Source organism: Mauremys reevesii, linkage group 6 (genome assembly GCF_016161935.1).
Source record: "Mauremys reevesii isolate NIE-2019 linkage group 6, ASM1616193v1, whole genome shotgun sequence".
NCBI classification, from domain to species: Eukaryota; Metazoa; Chordata; order Testudines; family Geoemydidae; genus Mauremys; species Mauremys reevesii.
The window spans coordinates 129,675,305-129,684,570 of record NC_052628.1 but is presented as its reverse complement, the minus strand read 5'-3'; the positions used below and the strand labels follow the sequence as shown (position 1 = coordinate 129,684,570).

Genomic DNA, 9,266 nt, shown 5'->3' with positions numbered 1-9,266 from the left:
GACTGAGCACATGCTGCTGCCGCTCACTGTACATTACATGATGCTAATTGTGTCTGCTCACCTTGGGATGCTGAACTGAAAGGTACCTTCCGCAGACAAATGAGTTATGTGGCTTGGATCTCTTAATCCCACAGACACAAGCAAACCCTAAGAGGGGAGATGAACATTTGTCCCAATGGTAAGTGGGCACTTTCCTTTCTGTTAGTTTGGGTTTCTGGGTAATCTTGGTGTATTTTCTGTTGAGTTCAGCTCATGGAATTAGGCGTTTCCTTCTGCAGGGTAGAGACACAAGGATCCTCAGGAGAAGCTGCCACAATTCCTGTGCCCCACCTCTCTGCCAGCCAAGGAAAAAGGACCTGGGGAGCAACTCAGAAGTTGCCTAATAAGGATGCACTTAGCTAGCACAGAGCAGAATTTTACCCTTATTTAACAACACTTAGTTAAGCAGCTTCGAGGCTGCATTACAGATGTTGGCAAATAGAAATTAAGGGTATATCTTCCTATGTGCTTCAACTGAACAGAATAATAATAAGAAATACTGTCATTGCAGATGTCAAGTATCAGAGGGGTAGCCGTGTTAGTCTGGTTCTGTAGAAGCAGCAAAGAATCCTGTGGCACCTTATAGACTAACAGATGTTTTGCAGCATGAGCTCGTGGGTGAATACCCACTTCGGATGCAGATGTGTTTGTTTCAGTGCTTTGAGTTAATCTAGAGGTAGGTAACCTGGGGGAAAGCTTGATTAGTTCAACTGGCATAAACACCGCCTCACGCGGTCTAGGCTTGGCACAGTGCAGAGACACTGAGTGCTGAGCTGATGCACGCGCACACTCACACACATCCACATGGACACACACATGTTCTCTCACATACACACACCTCCACATGCACACAAATATGCACACACACTCACATACACATGCATGTGCACACACACACACACACGTGTTCACACACACACATGCACGCGTGAACATGCACTCACACACTCAGGCACACATGTGCACACATGCGCACACACACACTCACACACATGCATGTACACGCTCATGTGCACACACATACACACACGCCCATGCACACACATACACACGCTCTCTCACACACACAAACCTTTTACCTTCGCTAAACTTCCTCTTGGTTCCAAGTGCCACCACTGCCATGATCTGTCCCTTCACTCTTGTGCTGTCCAACCTTTTCAGAGTGAGGCCAGGCCCATTATTTCCAAAGCCGAGTTGCAGTCAGTGCCCTGGGGCAGATTCCTGGCTGGCCTGCCCCTTTGTGCTGCCCAGGTGGTGCAGAACCCCCCACCCACACATACACACAGGCCCCTGTGGGGATTCTGCCTGCGTAGGGAAGCCCCCACCAGCGTAGCAGGGCCCTACGTGTCCTCCCCTACAGCTCCTGGCGCCAGAGGCATATTGGGGCAGGACGGGAGGCCTGGGGCGTGCTGTGCTCAGCTGTCTCCAGATGGCAGGTGGCCCTGGCCAGCTGGAACAAGTTAGAGCAGCCCCTGGGTTCAAGCCCAGTCTGGGGCAGAGAACTGGGGAGTGTGGCTGGCTCTTTGCTCTCAGCGTCTCTTTCCCGCTGCCCAGAGTGGCTGCGTGGGGAAGGGGAGCCAGCCTGCACTAGGGGCTCCCATAGGCTCAGGCAGAGCCAGTGGAGCTCCTGTATCCTGCTCTCCAGAGGCTTCTGCAGCCAATGGAGCAGCCAGCTGCTTTCTGCCCCTCTAGGGCAGTGCAACAGGCAGCCAGCGGGGGCGCCGGTGAGCAGCTGCAGCAGGCAAGGGACAGGGGTTCCGGGCTCCCCGGGGGAGCCACCCCCGCACTCTGCAGTGACACTCTGACACCATGGGGCATGGCACATACTCAGGGGCCACCGGGGTCGTCCCCCCCGGCAGGTTGGACGCTGCTGTTCTAGACCCTTCGTTGTCTCACCCCCAAGACTGGTTATAAGTCAGCTCCGGGCAAACCCAGCTCTCTAAAGCCCTGGGCAGGTCCTTAGCTGGGTCAGTGGGCACCGCGCAGCTGACTCACTCGCAGAGCCTTGGGCCTTTTAATGCACAACGAGGGCAACCTGCAGCCAGCTGATACCCCGCCCCCTTCCAGTGTTCCCAGCAATCCGAGTGAAGGCTCCCGCCAGCGCGTGCACCCAGGGAGCAGCAGGCCCCGGCCGGGCTGCGGGGCGAGCAATGGCCAGGCTCTTGCAGCCGCCCTGGTGTCCATGCCGAGGGCTCCACGCGCCCCGAGCCGGGCACCTGACGTCACTTCGTTAAACCCTCCTGGCCAAATTCTCCCGCAGCCCACAGGTGACTGACGGGGGGCTCAGACCTCTGGGGTTCGCTCCGGATTGCGCCCCTGGGTCACTGGGCTGTTACCATTGATCGCAGCCCGGCGGGAGGGGCACGGGCAGGCTGGGCAAGCACCGAGACAGGGACGGGTTTTCATTTCACCGCCAAGCCTGAAAACCCGGGGGGGGTGTTACTTTGAACTGAATCAAAACCAAAACCAACCCCCTTTTCCCCAAAATGTTCCCTTGATTGAAAAGTAAATAAGCGTCTTAAATAATCATTTCAGGGCAAATGAAACGGTTTGTTCAACCCAAACCCAAATATTTTGCTTCAATTTTGAGCATTTGGAAAGGTTGTTGACTGTTTAAAATAAAACCAAAGGAGATGTTTAACTGGAGTCTTCCTGAACCAGGAAACCAAAATATTGTTCCAAAATATCAAACGCGAAATGTTCTGTTTTGTTTCGTGATTATTTTGTAGGTTAGTGATTTGGCAAAAGGGATACTCAGAGAACACGGCCAGGCTGCCCCAGCCGGATTGATTGACTGAGCCAGACACAAGTTTGTACAAAGCACGTGCAGGTTTTCCGGAGTAAGGACTAGACCAGGCCTGCACAACATGCGGCCCACGGAGCCTCACTGTGCGGCCCGTGGGGGGATTCTGAATCCCCCCCCCACAGCACTCTGCTGGCAGCCCAGAGCCCTTTGAATCCCAGCCATGGCCAGGAGTCAGAGGGCTCTGGGCTGCCTGCAGCCGCGGGGAGCCCAGAGCCCTTTAAATCTCAGCAGCGGTGGCGGGCAATCAAAGGGCTCTGGGCTGCCCGTAGCCACGGGGAGCCCAGAGCCCTTTAAATCTCAGCCGTGGCCAGGAGTCAGAGGGCTCTGGGTTGGCCGTAGCTGCGGGGAGCCCAGAGCCCTTTAAATTCCAGCCTCGGCGGGGAATCAAAGGGCTCTGCGCTGCCCGCAGCGGAGGGCAGCCCAGAGCCCTTTGAATCCCAGCCATGGCCAGGAGTCAGAGGGCTCTGGGCTGCCTGCAGCCGCGGGGAGCCCAGAGCCCTTTAAATCTCAGCAGCGGTGGCGGGCAATCAAAGGGCTCTGGGTTGGCGTAGCTGCGAGAGCCCAGAGCCCTTTAAATTCCAGCCTCGGCGGGAATCAAAGGGCTCTGCGCTGCCCGCAGCGGAGGGCAGCCCAGAGCCCTTTGAATCCCTGCCCGCGGCTGCTGATTGCCCCCTCCATGGACCCCTGCCCTAACTGCCCCCCAGGACCCACACCACCTATCTAACACCTCTGTTCCTTTTCTCCTGATATCCCTCTCCCATGACCCCACCCCCTATCTAAATGCCGCTGCTCCTTGAACCGTGATTTCCCCATCCCATGACCCCTGCCCCTAACTGCTCCTTGGGACCCCAGCCCCTGTCTAAGCCTCCCTTCTCCTTGTCCCCAGCTGCCCCCTCCTGAGATCCCCCCAACTTCCCCTAGGACCCCACTCCCTACCTGTCCCCTGACAAACCCCTGGGACTCCCATACTGCTGCCTGTCCCCTGACTGCCCCCGAACCCCTACCCTTCTCCAACCCCAGCCCCCTTACCGTGCCACTCAGACCAGCGTGTCTGGCTCCATGCAGCTCCAGACACATTGCTGCCATACTCCCCCGTGGAGCCCACAGCCCCCGCTCCCCCCCCCCAGCGCCTGCCTTCCAGATTTGAACACCTCAGGATTCAGGAGTGCTCAAGCTCAGTTTGGGCAGCTGTTACTTCATTTCTCCCCAATCAAATATACTGATCCACTGTAACTTGCTGTAGAAAAAGCAGGATAAAATTGAGCAAGAAATGCATATTGGAACTGGAATTGCTATTTTCAGCAGCCATTGCCTTTTTGTTTGTTTAAGGAAGACAGTGATGTTGCATAGGCAAATTCCCCATAGAAAGAAAGAGTGGAACAAAAGAATAATAAAGGCACCTCAACTTTTCCTCATTTATGGAGGACAGGCTTATAATAGGCATCCAGATATCCTGCAATCACACAAGCTGAAAATTGTTCCACTTTACTGCAGCTCTGTAACCATATGGGAACCAATCCTGTCTGTGTTTTGTGCACATCCAAAATTCCTGCTGAATGACCTGCCCTGAGAGCGTTACTAGTGACCCAGGGCTGGGGAGGCAGGAGGTGTGGGCGGGGGGAGGCACTGGTGGGGGGAGCCCAGGGCTGGGGCAGCAGCGGGGGGGAGGGAGGGGACGGGGGGGGAGGCACGGGGGACGCCCAGCGCTTGGGAAGAAGGTGGTGTGTGTCAGTGGGGGGAGAGCCCAGGACTGGGGCAGCAGCGGGGTATGGGGGGGAGCCCAGGGCTGGGACAGGGGGCAGCCAATTTTTTTTTTGCTTGGGGCAGCAAAACACCTAGATCTGACCCTGCCGGGTTCCCCCAGCTGCAGGAGCCCTGGGCCCTTTAATTTGCCCCTGAGGGCTCCCAGCCACCTCTTCAGCTGGGAGCCCCTGGTTGATTTAAAATCAAAACCTCCCCACCCCCAACCTTCCTTTTTGGCCCACAGCTGTTTTGGTGGGGCGGCGCTGGGGAAGGAGGGTTTGTTTCTGCAGGGCTGGGCGGCCCTGGGGCAGGGTGTTTCTGCGGGCCAGGAGGTTTCGGCCCTTGGCTGTTTTGGTGGGGTGGCGCTGGGGAAGGAGGGTTTGTTTCCCTAGGGCTGGGCGGCCCTGGGGCGGTGTTTCTGCGGGCGGGAGGTTTCAGTCCTCAGCTGTTTTCTTAGGAGGAATGTGGCCCTGCCTTTAGGAGTTGTGCGGGCCTGGGCTAGACAATTCATGTGCCAATTAGGGGCCGAGTTTACCCACTTGAAGTAAACAAGAATTGTACATCGCCGCCCTGTTCGCTTCTCCGGGCTCCTCCTGCGGCTTTGCGGCCCGCGCGGTTTTAAATCCTCCCGGCCCGGCTGCCCGTCCCCACACGCGGCCTAACACCGGCGGTGGGGACGCACTTCCCCCGGGGCTGGGATCAGCCGGAGCACGGCTGCAGAGAGTGGCACCGGGCCTTGGCGTGCGGCATTTTCTGAGCCGGAATATCAGCCTCTCCCTCGCCCTCCTTGGGATCAGCAGTACCGGGATTTCAAACCCTTTTCCTCCCGGGGCCCGATCTACCCCCCAACGCTCGTGGGGACTCAACACGCTTGGCCCGCTAAGGGGCCGGTGTTTGCAGGGGAAGCTCTGTCTGGCTGCGCTACAGCCGCTCCGGAGTGTGCGCCTATAAATACTAGGGTCAATCAAGGTACGGAAACCACCTCCTCTCTCGTTGGGGGGCCTGGGCTTTCTCTCACAAGTTATACTGTGTTGTTACCTTCCTAGCAGTGAAGCATTTCAGAGAGGGGGAAGATTTTCAAGCGCGGCTGGGTGCCCACTTCGGTGCGCTGTAAAGGGGGCTGGTTTTCGGAAAACCGCTGAGCACTTGCTCCCTGCACATCAGGGTCTCCGGTTGAGCAAAACACCATTTTCAGATACAAATGCCCCAAACAGAAAAGGGCTGGATCCAGCACTCCTTGCTCAGGGAGTTGTGATAGTCACGTCAATGGGCCTACTCCAGCGAGTAAGAGTTTGGGGGGTGGCGTCCATATTCTGCCCGCATCCCTTGTGCACGCAAATCACCCCCTGAACTCCAGGGGGGCGTTCTGTGCCGGAACCCAGTACCCGCCCCTCTGAGAGCAGAGCCTGGTTTCAATGGGGCTGCTCAGCTGATCAGAGTAACTCGGGGCGCCCCTAGGATCAGGATCAGGCCCTTTGGGTGAAGAACGATTTGCCGCCGGCTCCGGAAGACTCGGGGCTGGACATATTCATTCCAAATACCAGTGTTAATTCAGAACAGGCTTTGCTGCCCCGCACGTTGCAACCCAGCCGCGTGGTGCTAGATGCTAGGGACAGTTCGGGGAAAAGCCCCCCCAGACCAATTGACCGGTGTGGGCTTGCGGCAAAACGAACCAGGAAAACACAAACGCAGAGGCCTGGCCCCGCGGGCAGCGCCCGACATGCTAAGCCGGAATGGGACCCAGCCCGCCGCGTGACCGTGGGAAGCCTCTTCCCGGCTCTGGGCCTCAGTTTCCTTCCCCTATCTGTGAAGGGAAAGTGCTACTGGCGTCTCCCCGGCTGGACACTCGGGCCCATGCGGGGATGGGCGGCTTCTTTCAATTTAGCTTAGGCCCTTTCCCACGCCACAACCTAAACGGAAACCAGTTTTACACCGTACTCCGCGCACCCAGCTGGGGTGCCACCTGTACAGCCACAGCGTTGTACTTCACCTCCCTTAGTTTACACCAGTAGCACTTCCCCGTGTAGACACGACAGCGAGTTCTCTGTGTGTGGGTGTGTTGGGGGGTACTGTAGCCCGACCTGCCTGTGCAGCGCCTAGCGCAAAGCTGCGCCTCTCACCGAGGCACACACCCAGTCCGGCCGCGTTAGTAAAACCTTGCTCCCAAAAGGCTTCGTCTCCGGCCCCGAGTTCCCAGTTCACCGGCGGTTTCACTAATCAGACCGGAGAGGAGAACGCGCTGTCTGCGGCCGGGGGAGGCGTCTCGCTTGAACGTCATCCGGGAGATGAACCACCCCCGAGGGATCCGAGGACGCAGCTGCCCCGGGAGCTCGCACGGCCCCTGCCCTGCGAGGAGCGGAGCGGAGCGGAGAGGAGCGTTGACCCCGCAGGACTCCTGAGGGAGCGGCCCGCGAAGGAGCCCGGGGCTGGGGGGTTAAGCCCTTGCCCCAAGACCCGCGAAGAGAACTGGAAACCCCACGCGGTGCTGCCGGCAGAGCCATTTATTGGGGTGACACGTCCAAGGCCGCTAGGAACAGAACCGCGGACACCCCCCGCCCGTCTCTGGGATCCGGAGGAAAAGGGTCAATCAGTGTCCGGGCCAGCAGGACTTCGTGGTTCACGTGGAAATGGGTCTTGTGCAGGCAGCGCTCGGGCCGCTGCGTTCTCAGTGCTGCCCGCACGGCGCAGGGCCCGGGGGCAGAGAGGCAGGGGGAGGCCGGCGAGGTGGGGGACAGGCCCCGCGCCCCATCGCTCCCCACGCGGGGCGAGTCCGGAGCCAGTTCCGGGCGCACGGGGGGACCCGCGCTGACTGTTCGCCGTGTCCCGGGCCGCGGCCGGGGCTTTGCCACACGTCGGTCCCGGTGTCCCCCGAGGCCCTGCGCGGCCGCTCTGCCCGGGGACCCCGCTCCCTGCTCCTCACTCCCGGCCGCGTGGCTCGGTCCCCCCGCCGAGCGCTCCAGCGCCAGCCCGGGCCCTTCACACGGCCGGGACGAACCTCTCGGCGGCGCCGGGGTAGGGCGCGGGGCGCAGGTAGGCGCCGGGGCCGTAGCCGGGGGACATGCGGCCGTAGAAGTCCCGGCTGTCGCCGCCCAGCGGGGGCGAGGCGGCCAGGGCCAGGCGGCCGGGCGGGTACAGCGGGCCGCTGCCCTGCGGGTAGGGCGCCTGGGGGAGCGGCAGCGGCGCGCCGGGCCCCGCGTACGGGTAGGGGAGGGCGCCCCCGGCGCAGCCCGGGCTGGCGTAGGCGGCTCCCCGAAGGCGCAGGAGCTGGCGGGCGCCGGGGCCAGCTCGGGGCTGAGCGGGCGGCCGGGCTGCGGGACGAGCTGGGCGCCGGGCGGCCCCCCGAGGCTGAAGAGGCGGCGCGGGGCGGGCGGCGCGGCGGGGTAGCCGGCGGCGGCGGCGGGCGGCCCGAAGGGCGCGTCGGGCGCGGGGCCCGGGTAGGTGGAGAGGTCGCTGCGCTTGAAGCGCTTCCTCCGGCGCAGGAAGCTGCCGCTCTCGAACATGTCGCGGGCCGCCGGGTCCAGCGCCCAGTAGCTGCCCTTGCCCGGGCGGCCCGGCTCCCGCGGCACCTTGACGAAGCAGTCGTTGAGGGTCAGGTTGTGGCGGATGCTGTTCTGCCACTTGCGCGGCCCGTCGCGGTAGAAGGGGAAGCGCTCGGTGATGAAGCGGTAGATGCCGCCCAGCGGAGCCGCCGCTCCGGGGCGTGCGCGATGGCCATGGCGATGAGGGCGATGTAGCTGTAGGGCGGCTTGCCCCGCTGCACCGGCCGCTTGCGCCGCCGGCCCGCGCCCCGCCCCCGCCTCGGGGGGCCCCGGCTCCGCCTTCCCCGGGGGCATGAGCAGGAGGCCGGGCTCGGCGGGGCTGGCCCCGCACAGGGGCTGCTGGCTCTCCGCGGTCATCCCCGGCCGGCCGGCCGGCCCCTGGCGCAAGCTCCGCTCGGGGGCTCCCGAAGCCGGCGGCTCAGTCCGGGAGGGGCGCGGTGTCCGGGCGCGGTGCGGGAACTCACTGCTGGTGGGCGCGGGGGAGGCTCGGTCTGCGGGCCGCCCGGGGCAGGGAGGTCGGGGACTCCAGACCCGGGGCTGCGGGAGCTGCTGCCCCCATCACCAGGAACTTGTGCCCGGCTGGCCGCTGGGCAGGGAGCCCGGGGCGGAGGGCGCCGCAGCTCCCGGCGCGCAGGTAACCGCGCCGGCCCGGCAAAGGAGGGGTGGGGGCGGGACTCCTCCTTTATGCCGCCTGCTGAGCCGCGGTCTCCGGCTCCTTCTGTGCCTGCCGTACCTGGGCAGCCGGCACTCCCACCTGCCGGGCCACCGCCTCCGCCCCCCGCGCCTTAAAGAGACAGGCCGGGCCCGGGGCGCAGCCTCCCTGGCGCACCTGCAGGAAGGGGCTGACCTGTCCAGAGCCCTGGCAGCCGGGGATGCCCGAGCCCTTCCCCCACCTCCCCCTGACTCCGGGGCTCCAGAGTCGGGAATGCGCGCAGCGCAGGAGAGGAGCCGCCAGCCCGAAAAGCAGAGCGCCCCTGGCCGCTCTCAGGCTCGGGAGCCCGGCGGCAGCGTGCGCTCTGGAGAAGCGCTGGTGCGGAGCCAGGCGGGGTCTGCGCCTAGCTCTCTCCAGGGTCAGCGCAAGGCGCCCGAAGAGGGGCGCACTGGGCTGGGGGGAGGCACCCGGAGCCCGCCAGGCGCCA

The 9,266-nt window shown here is 62.4% G+C and overlaps 1 pseudogene; it reads right to left on the bottom strand.

Moving 5' to 3' along the window:
* Positions 1-6,233: 6,233 nt before the first annotated feature.
* LOC120408018 lies at positions 6,234-8,764 on the bottom strand (annotated as a pseudogene).
* Positions 8,765-9,266: the final 502 nt, after the last annotated feature.